Source organism: Oncorhynchus gorbuscha, unplaced genomic scaffold (genome assembly GCF_021184085.1).
Source record: "Oncorhynchus gorbuscha isolate QuinsamMale2020 ecotype Even-year unplaced genomic scaffold, OgorEven_v1.0 Un_scaffold_6578, whole genome shotgun sequence".
Taxonomy (NCBI): Eukaryota; Metazoa; Chordata; class Actinopteri; order Salmoniformes; family Salmonidae; genus Oncorhynchus; species Oncorhynchus gorbuscha.
The window spans coordinates 1,842-20,584 of record NW_025750143.1 but is presented as its reverse complement, the minus strand read 5'-3'; the positions used below and the strand labels follow the sequence as shown (position 1 = coordinate 20,584).

The 18,743-nt window shown below is 45.3% G+C and overlaps 1 non-coding gene and 1 pseudogene across 1 annotated transcript; both read right to left on the bottom strand.

The window, feature by feature from the left end:
- Positions 1 to 6,463: 6,463 nt before the first annotated feature.
- On the bottom strand, positions 6,464 to 6,582 carry LOC124029497 (annotated as a pseudogene).
- An 11,427-nt stretch (positions 6,583 to 18,009) lies between these two features.
- On the bottom strand, positions 18,010 to 18,128 carry LOC124029496. Its single transcript, XR_006837785.1, has one exon. It is a non-coding gene; the product is annotated as a 5S ribosomal RNA (ribosomal RNA).
- Between the last annotated feature and the right edge of the window lie 615 nt (positions 18,129 to 18,743).

The window sequence follows — 18,743 nt, the reverse complement described above, 5'->3', positions numbered from 1 at the left end:
CTGTTCCTATGTCCCTATTTCTCCCCTTGTTTTCCGTTTCTGCCCTGTCGGATCCTTGTCTATTGTTCACCGTGCTGTCTGTGTATCGCCCTGTCGTGTCATGTTTCCCTCAGATGCTGCGTGGTGAGCAGGTGTCTGAGTCTGCTACGTTCAAGTGCCTTCCCGAGGCAACCTGCAGTTCATGATCGAGTCTCCAGTCTGTTCTCGTCATTACGAGTGGAATTGTGCTTTATGATTGTATATTTACTTTACTGGATTAAAGACTCTGTTTTCGCCAAGTCGCTTTTGGGTCCTCATTCACCTGCATAACAGAAGGATCCGACCAAAGGAATGGACCCAGCGACTACAGACGCTCGTAACACTGCCGTCCAGATCCAAGGAGCCATGCTCGGCAGACACGAGCAGGAATTGTCTGCTGCTCGCCATGCCGTGGAGAACCTGGCCGCTCAGGTTTCCGACCTCTCTGGACAGTTCCAGAGTCTTCGTCTCGTGCCACCTGTTACTTCCTGGCCTGCCGAGCCTCCGGAACCTAGGGTTAATAACGCACCTTGCTACTCCGGGCAGCCCACGGAGTGCCGCTCCTTTCTCACCCAGTGTGATATTGTGTTCTCTCTCCAACCCAACACATACTCTAGAGAGAGAGCTCGGGTTGCTTACGTCATTTCACTCCTTACTGGCCGGGCTCGAGAGTGGGGCACAGCTATCTGGGAGGCAAGGGCTGATTGCTCTAACAATTACCAGAACTTTAAAGAGGAGATGATTCGGGTTTTTGACCGTTCAGTTTTTGGTAGGGAGGCTTCTAGGGCCCTGGCTTCCCTATGCCAAGGTGATCGATCCATAACGGATTACTCTATTGAGTTTCGCACTCTTGCTGCCTCTAGTGAGTGGAACGAGCCGGCGCTGCTCGCTCGTTTTCTGGAGGGACTCCACGCAGTGGTTAAAGATGAGATTCTCTCCCGGGAGGTTCCTTCAAGTGTGGACTCTTTGATTGCTCTCGCCATCCGCATAGAACGACGGGTAGATCTTCGTCACCAGGCTCGTGGTAGAGAGCTCGCGTCAACGGTGTTTCCCTGCTCCGCATCGCAACCATCTCCCTCCTTTGGCTCAGAGACTGAGCCCATGCAGCTGGGAGGTATTCGCATCTCGACTAAGGAGAGGGAACGGAGGATCACCAACCGCCTGTGCCTCTATTGCAGATTTGATGGACATTTTGTCAATTCATGTCCAGTAAAAGCCAGAGCTCATCAGTAAGCGGAGGGCTACTGGTGAGCGCTACTACTCAGGTCTCTCCATCTAGATCCTGTACTACTTTGTCGGTCCATCTACGCTGGACCGGTTCGGGTGCTACATGCAGTGCCTTGATAGACTCTGGGGCTGAGGGTTGTTTCATGGACGAAGCATGGGCTCGGAAACATGACATTCCTTTCAGAGAGTTAGACAAGCCTACGCCCATGTTCGCCTTAGATGGTAGTCATCTTCCCAGTATCAGATTTGAGACACTACCTTTAACCCTCACAGTATCTGGTAACCACAGTGAGACTATTTCTTTTTTGATTTTTCGTTCACCTTTTACACCTGTTGTTTTGGGTCATCCCTGGCTAGTATGTCATAATCCTTCTATTAATTGGTCTAGTAATTCTATCCTATCCTGGAACGTTTCTTGTCATGTGAAGTGTTTAATGTCTGCCATCCCTCCCGTTTCTTCTGTCCCCACTTCTCAGGAGGAACCTGGCGATTTGACAGGAGTGCCGGAGGAATATCATGATCTGCGCACGGTCTTCAGTCGGTCCCGAGCCAACTCCCTTCCTCCTCACCGGTCGTATGATTGTAGTATTGATCTCCTTCCGGGGACCACTCCTCCTCGGGGTAGACTATACTCTCTGTCGGCTCCCGAACGTAAGGCTCTCGAGGATTATTTGTCTGTGTCTCTTGACGCCGGTACCATAGTGCCTTCTTCCTCTCCGGCCGGGGCGGGTTTTTTTTTTTTTGTTAAGAAGAAGGACGGTACTCTGCGCCCCTGCGTGGATTATCGAGGGCTGAATGACATAACGGTTAAGAATCGTTATCCGCTTCCCCTTATGTCATCAGCCTTCGAGATTCTGCAGGGAGCCAGGTGCTTTACTAAGTTGGACCTTCGTAATGCTTACCATCTCGTGCGCATCAGAGAGGGGGACGAGTGGAAAACGGCGTTTAACACTCAGTTAGGGCATTTTGAGTACCGGGTTCTGCCGTTTGGTCTCGCCAATGCGCCAGCTGTTTTTCAGGCATTAGTTAATGATGTTCTGAGAGACATGCTGAACATCTTTGTTTTTGTCTATCTTGACGATATCCTGATTTTTTCACCGTCACTCGAGATTCATGTTCAGCACGTTCGACGTGTTCTACAGCGCCTTTTAGAGAATTGTCTCTACGTGAAGGCTGAGAAGTGCTCTTTTCATGTCTCCTCCGTTACTTTTCTCGGTTCCATTATTTCCGCTGAAGGCATTCAGATGGATTCCGCTAAGGTCCAAGCTGTCAGTGATTGGCCCGTTCCAAGGTCACGTGTCGAGTTGCAGCGCTTTCTAGGTTTCGCTAATTTCTATCGGCGTTTCATTCGTAATTTCGGTCAAGTTGCTGCCCCTCTCACAGCTCTTACTTCTGTCAAGACGTGTTTTAAGTGGTCCGGTTCCGCCCAGGGAGCTTTTGATCTTCTAAAAGAACGTTTTACGTCCGCCCCTATCCTCGTTACTCCTGACGTCACTAGACAATTCATTGTCGAGGTTGACGCTTCAGAGGTAGGCGTGGGAGCCATTCTATCCCAGCGCTTCCAGTCTGACGATAAGGTTCATCCTTGCGCTTATTTTTCTCATCGCCTGTCGCCATCTGAACACAACTATGATGTGGGTAACCGCGAACTGCTCACCATCCGCTTAGCCCTAGGCGAATGGCGACAGTGGTTGGAGGGGGCGACCGTTCCTTTGTCGTTTGGACAGACCATAAGAACCTTGAGTACATCCGTTCTGCCAAACGACTTAATGCTCGTCAAGCTCGTTGGGCGTTGTTTTTCGCTCGTTTCGAGTTTGTGATTTCTTACCGTCCGGGTAGCAAGAACACCAAGCCTGATGCCTTATCCCGTCTTTTTAGTTCTTCTGTGGCTTCTACTGATCCCGAGGGGATTCTTCCTTATGGGCGTGTTGTCGGGTTGACAGTCTGGGGAATTGAAAGACAGGTTAAGCAAGCACTCACGCACACTGCGTCGCCGCGCGCTTGTCCTAGTAACCTTCTTTTCATTCCTGTTTCCACTCGTTTGGCTGTTCTTCAGTGGGCTCACTCTGCCAAGTTAGCTGGTCATCCCGGTGTTCGAGGCACTCTTGCGTCTATTCGCCAGCGCTTTTGGTGGCCGACTCAGGAGCGTGACACGCGCCGTTTCGTGGCTGCTTGTTCGGACTGCGCGCAGACTAAGTCAGGTAACTCTCCTCCTGCCGGTCGTCTCAGACCGCTCCCCATTCCTTCTCGACCATGGTCTCACATCGCCCTAGACTTCATTACCGGTCTGCCTTTGTCTGCGGGGAAGACTGTGATTCTTACGGTTGTCGATAGGTTCTCTAAGGCGGCACATTTCATTCCCCTCGCTAAACTTCCTTCCGCTAAGGAGACGGCACAAATCATCATCGAGAATGTGTTCAGAATTCATGGCCTCCGTTAGACGCCGTTTCAGACAGAGGCCCGCAATTCACGTCACAGTTTTGGAGGGAGTTCTGTAGTTTGATTGGTGCGTCCGTCAGTCTCTCTTCCGGGTTTCATCCCCAGTCTAACGGTCAAGCAGAGAGGGCCAATCAGACGATTGGTCGCATACTACGCAGCCTTTCTTTCAGAAACCCTGCGTCTTGGGCAGAACAGCTCCCTGGGCAGAATACGCTCACAACTCGCTTCCTTCGTCTGCTACCGGGTTATCTCCGTTTCAGAGTAGTCTGGGTTACCAGCCTCCTCTGTTCTCATCCCAGCTTGCCGAGTCCAGCGTTCCCTCCGCTCAAGCGTTTGTTCAACGTTGTGAGCGCACCTGGAGGAGGGTGAGGTCTGCACTTTGCCGTTACAGGGCACAGACTGTGAGAGCCGCCAATAAACGTAGGATTAAGAGTCCAAGGTATTGTTGCGGCCAGAGAGTGTGGCTTTCCACTCGCAACCTTCCTCTTACGACAGCTTCTCGTAAGTTGACTCCGCGGTTCATTGGTCCGTTCCGTGTCTCCCAGGTCGTCAATCCTGTCGCTGTGCGACTGCTTCTTCCGCGACATCTTCGTCGCGTCCATCCTGTCTTCCATGTCTCCTGTGTCAAGCCCTTTCTTCGCACCCCGTTCGTCTTCCCTCCCCCTCCCGTCCTTGTCGAGAGCGCACCTATTTACAAGGTACGTAGGATCATGGACATGCGTTCTCGGGGACGGGGTCACCAATACTTAGTGGATTGGGAGGGTTGCGGTCCTGAGGAGAGGAGTTGGGTTCCGTCTCGGGACGTGCTGGACCGTTCACTTATTGATGATTTCCTCCGTTGCCGCCAGGATTCCTCCTCGAGTGCGCCAGGAGGCGCTCGGTGAGTGGGGGGTACTGTCATGTTTTGTCTTATATTGTCTTGTCATTTTGCTTTTCCCTCTGTTCGTTTTCCCCCTGCTGGTCTTTTTTAGGTTCGTTCCCCTTTTTCTCTCTCCCTTCCTCTCTCTCTTCTCTCTATCGTTCCGTTCCTGCTCCCAGCTGTTCCTATTCCCCTAATCAATCATTTAGTCTTCCCACACCTGTTCCCTATCTTTTTCCCTGATTAGAGTCCCTATTTCTCCCCTTGTTTTCCGTTTCTGCCCTGTCGGATCCTTGTCTATTGTTCACCGTGCTGTGTCTGTGTATCGCCCTGTCGTGTCGTGTTTCCCTCAGATGCTGCGTGGTGAGCAGGTGTCTGAGTCTGCTACGTTCAAGTGCCTTCCCGAGGCAACCTGCAGTTCATGATCGAGTCTCCAGTCTGTTCTCGTCATTACGAGTGGAATTGTGCTTTATGATTGTATATTTACTTTACTGGATTAAAGACTCTGTTTTCGCCAAGTCGCTTTTGGGTCCTCATTCACCTGCATAACAGCTGTTCCACAGTGTCAGCAGCAGAGACCAAGACTGCGTCTCGAGTACTGCCAGAAGGAATTACAACCTCTCCAAGCACATCTATAGTTGTCACTGCAATAACTTGCGACACACTTTCCATATCACTCTCTTCCCCTCTCTCCATAGCCATCACTCACCTTCTTACATTTACATCTGCCCTTAGGTCTGTCACACCTTCTACACATATCACCAATGTTTGAACATTCCCTGGCATAATGCCCTTGTTCACCACATTTATGACATATAAATTCTGGACATTCTTTAAGTATGTGTCCCGGTTGAATACAAAGTCTACATACCTTAACTTGGTTATCGTGGATCACTCGGAAATATTCAAATCCCTCTACTGTATTGAACTTTGTTGAGTAAGGCAATGATTGCACACTGTCCGTAAACTTCACTTTACAAAATCTCGTCCCATCCACAATGTCCGTTCCTGGCCACATCCTCCTCTTGATTGCTGTTGTCGCATTCACTTTCCATCCATCTAATTTCTCATATATTTCCTCGTCCGTAATATATGCCGGCAAGTTCAAAAAGGACACCACAAGTTCATCGTTCCCCAGTTCTTTCGCCATGACTTGACAGCTCTTTATTTTTAGCCCGTCTATTAGTTTTTCTTTACCCCTCTCATGTGACATGGTTATTTCGTACTTATTTCTGTCTTTCGTTCTACATCCCAAAATCGTTACGCATACTTCTTTGATTCCTCTCAGCAATTCCATCGTTGTTATTTTTTCTTCACCAATAACTTCCACGTTCACCGTCAGTACTTTCTCATATTTTCTTCTCCTCAACTCTTCATTCGACGCTCTTTTTTCTCCGTTGTCCATTCTCGTTGTTGTTGTTATTCTTGATGTCGAAGCCATTGAATCCATCCGGTTATTTTACGTAGAATCCCCCAAACAGCTCACGCCGTTGGGGGATTAAAACGCAACTATTTACAATGAACTACACTCCCAACACAAACTCCTTCACTTAAAGTATATGATTCAACAAAAACCAAAAACAACTTTTTTTCTCACCAAACAATTCAAACACCTGCTGCTCACTCACTTCCTGAAACTTCCAAAAAGGGGCGTACTCAGGCCGGTGTGGTCGTAAGCGAGAAACTATCTCTTGGTGCACTATATAAAGTCCAAGTGAGTGTGATTAACAGCTGTTGCATTTTCACCATGTTGATAAGCATCTTTGTGTCACTCAAAAAGTGGAAGAACTTGCATATAATGTAGCCATAATTTGTAGCACAGATTGTTGGATGAAATACAAACTAACCTTGCTTACTTATTTCAAAGCGACGGCACATATTTCAGCCTTGTGGGAAGAAACGGACAAAGGGTTGACAAAAAGCTTACAGCACCTGGTATTCCCAGGCAGTCTCCCATCCAAGTACTAACCAGGCCCGAACCTGCTTAGCTTCCAAGATCAGACGAGATCAGGCGTACTCAGGCCGGTGTGGTCGTAAGTGAGAAACTATCTCTTGGTGCACTATATAAAGTCCAAGTGAGTGTGATTAACAGCTGTTGCATTTTCACCATGTCGATAAGGATCTTTGTGTCACTCAAAAAGTGTAAGAACTTGCATATAATGTAGCCATAATTTGTAGCACAGATTGTTGGATGAAATACAAACTAACCTTGCTTACTTATTTCAAAGCGACGGCACATATTTCAGCCTTGTGGGAAGAAACGGACAAAGGGTTGACAAAAAGCTTACAGCACCTGGTATTCCCAGGCGGTCTCCCATCCAAGTACTAACCAGGCCCGAACCTGCTTAGCTTCCGAGATCAGACGAGATCAGGCGTACTTTTTTAAAATCTTTTATTATGAAAAAAACACATAATATTTCCAACATTCAATCAATTATAAAAAGGATGAACAATTCGTCCTTTTACAAAATCAAAAAAGAAAAGAAAAGAAAACCTATTAAAACCCCAATCATCCACCAAAACCAATTCATAATTAAAACCAAGTTTTCCATTCGACTCAATTTCAATAAAAGTGCTCCCCCACACGAACAATTTTTCAAAATTACATCCACCATATTTATATATTACTTCTATATCTTTCTCTAGAATACTTCTAAATAAAACCTCCACACTCACAATTTTCCCTTCATAATGTCCCAAATTCCTTCTTAGTCTTATAGCGTATCTGGCATGACTAAGAACAAAATTCATCAAATGAAAATTAAAAACTTTGCTTTTCCCAGTTAAAACAAAAAGAAACAACCTCCTCCACTCAACCCCAGCAACAAACTCTTCTCCCCAATGTTTTACTAAAATCCCCTTTAAAAACTTATGAAACTCTTCTAATCTACTACATTCAACAAAAAAGTGCATAAAATTTTCCACCCCCGTACCACAAATATCACATTCTCTTTTAACATCTCTATTTATTTGATGTAAAACCACGTTCGTAAAAATCCTATTATGTTTCAATTTAAAATCATTGTCTTCACATTCTATAGAATTATATTTTACATTTACATTCTTCCATATTGATTTCACATCTATATTTACAAACACCCTAGACCACACTTTTTCCGAAGCAGGAGTTTTTATCTCTCTTAAAATACATTTTTCATAAACCTTTTTAACTTTCAAACCTGACAAATCATACTTCTTCCCATTACTTTCATAATATAAAACCGGTAAACCCTTAGCTCTTGTAGCCACCTCTTTATTTATTAAAACACACCACTCCCCAGGAAGACATCCTAATATTCTCTTATACATGTTCTCCACAGTAGTTCTACCTATTTCATCATTTTCTTCATCCACATTATCAAATATTGCCTGACATGGAAGGAACCCCGGAATGACCTCATATAAAATGTCCCCAATCTGTCTCATCCCAGCCCTCATAAAATATTTACAATACAACATTTTATTATTATACTGTATCTTGGGATTTAAAAAAATTGGCTGATTTAAAATATTGTCTAAAATGGTACACTCATAATAAATATTTGGTAAAAACTCCCCCCAAGCCTCAAACACTTCTCTATAAAACAAAGGTATATTACTTAACATTTCCTTTTTCATACACATCAATAAGCCATTGTCTCCCATCCTCCCAACCTCCTGCAAATACTCCTTAAAAAATATTTTCCATCCATAATCTAATTCACCATATAAATATTTACGTACCATTTGGACTCTAATTGCTTTTTTCCTCACATTTAAATCCACCAACTTCAAACCTCCCTCCTCATAACCTGCAATCAAAGTTTTAAAAGAAATTTTCGCACCTTTCCCATCCCATAAAAAATCAACTAAAATCTTATTTATTTCCGATAAAACCCATTCTGGTACGTCTAAAACATTCATGACATGAATAAAAATTGACATCAGCAAGGAATTTACAACTATTACTTTCCCTTTTAATTTTAAAGACCTCCCCCTCCACATATTTACCACCTTTCTAACTTTATTTATCACACCACTCCATGTCAGATCCCTAGCTTCCTGTTCCTTCACCCCTAAAAACACACCTAACACCTTAAAATAATCATTTACCATTTTAAAAGGAAAAATCCCCTCATTAATCTTCCCAACATACATTATTACTGACTTCTCCATATTCACTTTTGCTCCTGAGGCTTGCTCATATACTTTAAAACACTCCATCACCCTTTTAACACTTCCCTCATCTCTAACTATTACTGTGGTATTGTCTGCATATTGATGAATTAAACTAAAACCTCCTTGCGGAGTCTCTACACAATTTATAAAATTATCTTTTTTAAGGTATGCCGCTAAGGGTTCTACCGATAAAACATACAATAATGCTGATAAAGGGCACCCCTGCCTCACCGATCTCTCAAGAATAAAAGAATCTGTTAAAACCCCATTACATTTTACCCTACTTTTTGCCTTTCTATATAATAACTTTATCCATCCTATTATTCTGTTTCCAAACCCATATTTTTCCAGTACCCTAAACATAAAATCATGTTCCACCCTGTCAAAAGCTTTATTAAAATCTATACTTAAAACAATTCCCCCTCTCTTATCACTATTCATTTTATTTATCACATCTCTAAGTGTAATAATAGTATCAGCTATATCTCTTCCAGGCACACTATAATTTTGTGTAGGTGCTATAATATCATTTAAAACCATCTTCATCCTATTTGCCAATATCTTAGCTAAAATCTTATAATCTGAGTTTAATAAACTAATTGGCCTATAATTCTCCAATTTTAATTTGCTCCCCTTATTTTTATATAAAATCGATATCAGCCCTGTCACCATGGAGTCTGAAACAGTATTATTATCTTCCATATATTGATACACTTCCATTAAAATCGGTGCTAAAAAACTTTCATACATTTTATAAAACTCTGCAATTAGTCCATCTACTCCAGGACTTTTATTTATTTGTAAACCCTTAATTGCATCTTTCACTTCATCCACTGTTATCTTCCTATCACATCTTTGCTTATCCTCAACACCAATTTGTACATCCACACTACCTAAAATCTCCTTTACACACCCCTCATCCACCTCCCCTTTCTTAAATAAATCCTTGTAAAAATTCTGTACGGTTTCTAATATCTCAACATAATCATTTACAACTTCACCCTTTACATTTTCTATCTCACTAATATATGATTTCGTCTGTTTAGTTTTCTCTAAACCGAGAAAAAAAGACGTGCATTTCTCCCCTTCCAACACATACTTTGCCCTACTTCTAATAGATGCCCCCTTACACTTATCTATTTCACATTTGCTCAATTGTGCCTTTAAATCTAAAAACCTTTCAATATTATAAATAGGATTAATATCACATTTCCTCATTTCTTCATTCAATTTTTCTCTTAACAAATGTTCTTCTCTTGTCATCCTACTCCTCTTCTTCCTTGCATATCTAATACTAAAACCTTTAATTTTTTTCTTTACATTTTCCCACCACTGGCACTTATCATTCCCTTTTTGCTCATCCTCCATTTCATGTTCTATCAAAGATTTAAGCTGTATTCTGTCATGCAGGTGATAGAGGACCCAAAAGCGACTTAACAGAAACAGAGTTTATTCAAGTCCAAACAGGGAATAACAGAAATCCTCTAGTCTGTAGAGGGGAATAACAAGAGAAGCGGCCACAGACTGCAGGTCGCTTCGGGTAGGCGCAGGCCGTAGTTGACAGAGACACCTGCTCACACGCAGCATCTGATGAAGGCAAAAAACACGACAGGACAGGGCGAAACACAATCACAGCACGGTGAATACTAAACAAGGAACCGACGGGACAGGAACGGAACACAAAGGAATAAATAGGGACTCCAATCAGGGGAAAGGATCGGGAACAGGTGTGGGAAGACTAAATGATGATTAGGGGAATAGGAACAGCTGGGAGCAGGAACGGAACGATAGAGAGAAGAGAGAGCGAGAGAGTGAGAGAGGGAGGGGAGAGAGAGGGATAGAAAGAGGGAAAGAACCTAATAAGACCAGCAGAGGGAAACGAATAGAATGGGGAGCACAGGGACAAGACATGATAATAAATGACAAACATGACAGTACCCCCCACTCACCGAGCGCCTCCTGGCGCACTCGAGGAGGAATCCTGGCGGCAACGGAGGAAATCATCGATGAGTGAACGGTCCAGCACGTCCCGAGACGGAACCCAACTCCTCTCCTCAGCACCGTAACCCTCCCAATCCACTAAGTATTGGTGACCCCGTCCCCGAGAACGCATGTCCATGATCTTATGTACCTTGTAAATAGGTGCGCTCTCGACAAGGACGGGAGGGGGGAGGGAAGACGAACGGGGGTGCGAAGAAAGGGCTTAACACAGGAGACATGGAAGACAGGATGGACGCGACGAAGATGTCGCGGAAGAAGCAGTCGCACAGCGACAGGATTGACGACCTGGGAGACACGGAACGGACCAATGAACCGCGGAGTCAACTTACGAGAAGCTGTCGTAAGAGGAAGGTTGCGAGTGGAAAGCCACACTCTCTGGCCGCAACAATACCTTGGACTCTTAATCCTGCGTTTATTGGCGGCTCTCACCGTCTGTGCCCTGTAACGGCAAAGTGCAGACCTCACCCTCCTCCAGGTGCGCTCACAACGTTGGACAAACGCTTGAGCGGAGGGAACGCTGGACTCGGCAAGCTGGGATGAGAACAGAGGAGGCTGGTAACCCAGACTACTCTGAAACGGAGATAACCCGGTAGCAGACGAAGGAAGCGAATTGTGAGCGTATTCTGCCCAGGGGAGCTGTTCTGCCCAAGACGCAGGGTTTCTGAAAGGCTGCGTAGTATGCGACCAATCGTCTGATTGGCCCTCTCTGCTTGACCGTTAGACTGGGGATGAAACCCGGAAGAGAGACTGACGGACGCACCAATCAAACGACAGAACTCCCTCCAAAACTGTGACGTGAATTGCGGGCCTCTGTCTGAAACGGCGTCTAACGGGAGGCCATGAATTCTGAATACATTCTCAATAATGATTTGTGCCGTCTCCTTAGCGGAAGGAAGTTTAGCGAGGGGAATGAAATGTGCCGCCTTAGAGAACCTATCAACAACCGTAAGAATCACAGTCTTCCCCGCAGACAAAGGCAGACCGGTAATGAAGTCTAAGGCGATGTGAGACCATGGTCGAGAAGGAATGGGGAGCGGTCTGAGACGACCGGCAGGAGGAGAGTTACCCGACTTAGTCTGCGCGCAGTCCGAACAAGCAGCCACGAAACGGCGCGTGTCACGCTCCTGAGTCGGCCACCAAAAGCGCTGGCGAATAGACGCAAGAGTGCCTCGAACACCGGGATGACCAGCTAACTTGGCAGAGTGAGCCCACTGAAGAACAGCCAGACGAGTGGAAACAGGAACGAAAAGGAGGTTACTAGGACAAGCGCGCGGCGACGCAGTGTGCGTGAGTGCTTGCTTAACCTGTCTTTCAATTCCCCAGACTGTTAACCCGACAACACGCCCATAAGGAAGAATCCCCTCGGGATCAGTAGAAGCCACAGAAGAACTAAACAGACGGGATAAGGCATCAGGCTTGGTGTTCTTGCTACCCGGACGGTAAGAAATCACAAACTCGAAACGAGCGAAAAACAACGCCCAACGAGCTTGACGGGCATTAAGTCGTTTGGCAGAACGGATGTACTCAAGGTTCTTATGGTCTGTCCAAACGACAAAAGGAACGGTCGCCCCCTCCAACCACTGTCGCCATTCGCCTAGGGCTAAGCGGATGGCGAGCAGTTCACGGTTACCCACATCATAGTTGCGCTCAGATGGCGACAGGCGATGAGAAAAATAAGCGCAAGGATGAACCTTATCGTCAGACTGGAAGCGCTGGGATAGAATGGCTCCCACGCCTACCTCTGAAGCGTCAACCTCGACAATGAATTGTCTAGTGACGTCAGGAGTAACGAGGATAGGAGCGGACGTAAAACGTTCTTTAAGAAGATCAAAAGCTCCCTGGGCGGAACCGGACCACTTAAAACACGTCTTGACAGAAGTAAGAGCTGTGAGAGGGGCAGCAACTTGACCGAAATTACGAATGAAACGCCGATAGAAATTAGCGAAACCTAAAAAGCGCTGCAACTCGACACGTGACCTTGGAACGGGCCAATCACTGACAGCTTGGACCTTAGCGGAATCCATCTGAATGCCTTCAGCGGAAATAACGGAACCGAGAAAAGTAACGGAGGAGACATGAAAAGAGCACTTCTCAGCCTTTACGTAGAGACAATTCTCTAAAAGGCGCTGTAGAACACGTCGAACGTGCTGAACATGAATCTCGAGTGACGGAGAAAAAATCAGGATATCGTCAAGATAGACAAAAACAAAGATGTTCAGCATGTCTCTCAGAACATCATTAACTAATGCCTGAAAAACAGCTGGCGCATTGGCGAGACCGAACGGCAGAACCCGGTACTCAAAATGCCCTAACGGAGTGTTAAACGCCGTTTTCCACTCGTCCCCCTCTCTGATGCGCACGAGATGGTAAGCGTTACGAAGGTCCAACTTAGTAAAGTACCTGGCTCCCTGCAGAATCTCGAAGGCTGATGACATAAGGGGAAGCGGATAACGATTCTTAACCGTTATGTCATTCAGCCCTCGATAATCCACGCAGGGGCGCAGAGTACCGTCCTTCTTCTTAACAAAAAGAACCCCGCCCCGGCCGGAGAAGAAGAAGGCACTATGGTACCGGCGTCAAGAGACACAGACAAATAATCCTCGAGAGCCTTACGTTCGGGAGCCGACAGAGAGTATAGTCTACCTCGAGGAGGAGTGGTCCCCGGAAGGAGATCAATACTACAATCATACGACCGGTGAGGAGGAAGGGAGTTGGCTCGGGACCGACTGAAGACCGTGCGCAGATCATGATATTCCTCCGGCACTCCTGTCAAATCGCCAGGTTCCTCCTGAGAAGTAGGGACAGAAGAAACGGGAGGGATGGCAGACATTAAACACTTCACATGACAAGAAACGTTCCAGGATAGGATAGAATTACTAGACCAATTAATAGAAGGATTATGACATACTAGCCAGGGATGACCCAAAACAACAGGTGTAAACGGTGAACGGAAAATCAAAAAAGAAATAGTCTCACTGTGGTTACCAGATACTGTGAGAGTTAAAGGTAGTGTCTCAAATTTGATACTGGGAAGATGACTACCATCTAAGGCAAACATGGGCGTAGGCTTGTCTAACGGTCTGAAAGGAATGTTATGTTTCCGAACCCATGCTTCGTCCATGAAACAACCCTCAGCCCCAGAGTCAATCAAGGCACTGCATGTAGCACCCGAACCGGTCCAGCGTAGATGGACCGACATAGTAGTACAAGATCTAGATGAAGGGACCTGAGTAGTAGCGCTCACCAGTAGCCCTCCGCTTACTGATGGGCTCTGGCCTCTTACTGGACATGAATTAACAAAATGTCCAGCAACTCCGCAATAGAGGCACAGGCGGTTGGTGATCCTCCGTTCCCTCTCCTTAGTCGAGATGCGAATCCCTCCCAGCTGCATGGGCTCAGTCTCAAAGCCAGAGGAGGGAGATGGTTGCGATGCGGAGCAGGGAAACACCGTTGATGCGAGCTCTCTTCCACGAGCCCGGTGACGAAGATCTACCCGTCGTTCTATGCGGATGGCGAGAGCAATCAAAGAGTCCACATCTGATGGAACCTCCCGGGAGAGAATCTCATCCTTAACCACTGCGTGGAGTCCCTCCAGAAAACGAGCGAGCAGCGCCGGCTCGTTCCACTCACTAGAGGCAGCAAGAGTGCGAAACTCAATAGAATAATCCGTTATGGACCGTTCACCTTGGCATAAGGAAGCCAGGGCCCTAGAAGCCTCCCTACCAAAAACTGAACGGTCAAAAACCCGAATCATCTCCTCTTTAAAGTTCTGGAACTTGTTAGAGCAATCAGCCCTTGCCTCCCAGATAGCTGTGCCCCATTCTCGAGCCCGGCCAGTAAGGAGTGAAATGACGTAAGCAACCCGAGCTCTCTCTCTAGAGTATGTGTTGGGTTGGAGAGAGAACACAATCTCACACTGCGTGAGAAAGGAGCGGCACTCAGTGGGCTGCCCGGAGTAGCAAGGTGGGTTATTAACCCTAGGTTCTGGAGGCTCGGCAGGCCAGGAAGTAACAGGTGGCACGAGACGTAGACTCTGGAACTGTCCAGAGAGGTCGGAAACCTGAGCGGCCAGGTTCTCCACGGCATGGCGAGCAGCAGACAATTCCTGCTCGTGTCTGCCGAGCATGGCTCCTTGGATCTCGACGGCAGTGTAACGAGCGTCTGAAGTCGCTGGGTCCATTCCTTGGTCGGTTCCTTCTGTCATGCAGGTGATAGAGGACCCAAAAGCGACTTAACAGAAACAGAGTTTATTCAAGTCCAAACAGGGAATAACAGAAATCCTCTAGTCTGTAGAGGGGAATAACAAGAGAAGCGGCCACAGACTGCAGGTCGCTTCGGGTAGGCGCAGGCCGTAGTTGACAGAGACACCTGCTCACACGCAGCATCTGATGAAGGCAAAAAACACGACAGGACAGGGCGAAACACAATCACAGCACGGTGAATACTAAACAAGGAACCGACGGGACAGGAACGGAACACAAAGGAATAAATAGGGACTCCAATCAGGGGAAAGGATCGGGAACAGGTGTGGGAAGACTAAATGATGATTAGGGGAATAGGAACAGCTGGGAGCAGGAACGGAACGATAGAGAGAAGAGAGAGCGAGAGAGTGAGAGAGGGAGGGGGAGAGAGAGGGATAGAAAGAGGGAAAGAACCTAATAAGACCAGCAGAGGGAAACGAATAGAATGGGGAGCACAGGGACAAGACATGATAATAAATGACAAACATGACAGTATTCCATATTCTTCATCACCTAGATACCCTGCATTCATGCACCATATTCCCCCCCCCCTTTCCTTTCTTTATCTAACCCCACCGAAAATGTTAACCCAGCATGATCACTAAAAGTTGTAAAAATATAATTAATATCCTTCATAAAATTCCTTAACCCTTCATTTACTAAAACCAGATCTATCTGTGTCTGTTTCAACTCCCCTAAAACCACCTGCCTTCTAGAAAATCCTCTCTTGTTCGGGTTCTCATCTCTCCATATATCAATCAGACTGTTTTCACACATAATCTTCCTTAAAACCCCCCCTCGATACGTCACTTCTAAAAATAGCTCCCCTTGACATATCTAATCTATTCATTTTAACATTAAAATCCCCAACTAAAATACAGTTACCCTTGCACCATTTCCCTAATTCTAAAAATAAATTCCTTCGCTCTATCTCATTATTCGGCGCATAAATATTTATAATCCTAAAAACCCTATTCATATATTCAAAATCCAAAATTAAAATCCTCCCATTATTATCATTATATATCTTCTTCACATTTTCTACTACATCCTTCCTTAATAAATTTGCAACCCCACTTGAATTCCCTCTGCCATTGTTTACATAAATAAAATCCCTCCATATTTTTTTTACTTCTAAAACACAAACATTATCCCAGTGGGTTTCTTGAATACATAAAATATCTGAATTCTTCATTTGGACTATTCTATTTAATTTTCCCATTGTTCTCAAACCATTTGCATTTATTGACATTATATTGACCATTCTAATAAATAATAAAATAATAAAATATAATTTCATTATCCTCTACCTGTTATCCAGTTTCTTTCTTCTTCCACCCTTTCTCTCCCCCTCTTCCCACCGCTTTCCTCTTCCTGTATCCTTCCCTCGTTCTTTCCATCTTTGCCCCATCATCCGTGTCCGATATCTCCTCCAAGTCCATGTTATCCAGCCAACTTCCACTCTTGGCATCCACCTCCGTTGTGCTCCCCGTATTCATCTCCACTTCTGGTATAGTCGTTGTGCTCCCCGTGCTCATCGCTGTCTCTGGTATTGTCATCAACTCCATAACCCCCTCCATTTCTTCACCCCCCGAGCTACTTGTTAGTGCTGTGCTTTCCCCCAAAACCTGTGAGTCCCCCGTGCTTCCCCCCAGTCCACTCCCCCCCTCCTCCTGAAAACTCCCTCTTCTTATTTCTGAGTCCATACTCCTCCCAATTTCATTTATCTTCTGGTCCTTCTTCCTTCTTCCTTCCTCCGTCTCTCCACCTTCCACCACGTCCTCTCCTCCATCTTCTTCTCCTTCTTGCAACAATATCACTGCTTCCTCGAATATTGTTTGACTCCCCTCTTCAGCCCTATCCTCTCCACAGTTGCACTCCGCCACTCTCTTTCTGCATCCACCACAAAAATTCCTTTCCTTCTCTCCATCACATTCTCTCGCATAGTGTCCATGATTGCCACACTTAAAACACCTAAATTCCGGGCAGTCTTTAACTATGTGCCCGGGTTGAATACACATACGACACACTCTGACCTGTTTGTCATGAATGACCCTGAAATATTCTGCTCCCTCCAACGTCTCAATTCTTGTAGAATAAGGTAATGATGTCACTTTTTTTGTGAACTTGACCTTGCAGAAACGTGTCCCGTCAACCACCTCCGTTCCTGGCCAAACTCTCCTCCTTATCTCCGAGACGGCCTCCACTCCCCAGCTTCTCAGCTTGCCCACTATCACACCATCTTCTACGTATACTGGGAGATGCATAAAAGACACCACCAACTCCTTCACATTAATATCTCTCGCCAGAATCCTTGTGTCCTTTATTCGCAATCCATCCATTAACCGTTCTTTTCCTCTTTCATTTCTCATCGTAATTTCGTACTTCTTTTCTCCTTTCATTCGGCATCCCACCACCTCTCCACACACCTCCTTAATTGCTCTTAGTAGTTCCATTGTCGTCACTTTGTCTTCTCCTTCCAACACAATTGCCACCGTGTATTCTTTTCCATATTTCACTCCTTCGTTATCTTCATTTTTCTTCCGTTGCGCCTTTTCGTTGTCTTTGTCCATTCCGTTTGTCTTTTCCTTGTTGTCCGTCATAGTAAAAAATGAATCCAAAAAAACCTCTCCCCAAGCAGAAAAACTGCAAGGGGGAAGAATAACCAAACTTTAAACTATTCAACTGAAGAAAATAATAAATTATATTGCAAAAACCAATTAATTAACAAAAATAGCTCTCGAGCAAACACTCACTCACAGCTCAAACACTCGCACCTGTCGTCACTTCTCCAATCAGGAATTGCGTACTCAGGCCAGTGTGGTCGTAAGCGAGAAGCTATCTCTTGGTGCACTATATAAAGTCCAAGTGAGTGTGATTAACAGCTGTTGCATTTTCACCATGTCAATAAGCATCTTTGTGTCACTCAAAAAGTGCAAGAACTTGCATATAATGTAGCCATAATTTGTAGCACAGATTGTTGGATGAAATACAAACTAACCTTATTTCAAAGCGACGGCACATATTTCAGCCTTGTGGGAAGAAACGGACAAAGGGTTGACAAAAAGCTTACAGCACCTGGTATTCCCAGGCGGTCTCCAATCCAAGTACTAACCAGGCCCGAACCTGCTTAGCTTCCGAGATCAGACGAGATCAGGCGTACTCAGGCCGGTGTGGTCGTAAGCGAGAAACTATCTCTTGGTGCACTATATAAAGTCCAAGTGAGTGTGATTAACAGCTGTTGCATTTTCACCATGTCGATAAGCATCTTTGTGTCACTCAAAAAGTGCAAGAACTTGCATATAATGTAGCCATAATTTGTAGCACAGATTGTTGGATGAAATACAAACTAACCTTGCTTACTTATTTCAAAGCGACGGCACATATTTCAGCCTTGTGGGAAGAAACGGACAAAGGGTTGACAAAAAGCTTACAGCACCTGGTATTCCCAGGCGGTCTCCCATCCAAGTACTAACCAGGCCCGAACCTGCTTAGCTTCCGAGATCAGATGAGATCAGGCGTACTTTTTTATTTTTTTATTTTTTTATTATAAAAATTATTATTTTACATTATATACAAATTAAATATACACAATCCATTTTAATCAACACAATACTTGACATTGGCAGGCAAACATTTCACCCCCTATCAAATCAAAAATAGAGAAATTCAAATACCAAAACTCAAATTATACTACCATTGCATACAATACTTTGCTAAACCACATTCCACAAGAATAGAGAATTTCAACGCACCTCCTTATCAAGTAGAAACTAAGACATTCTCAAAACAATTCTTTC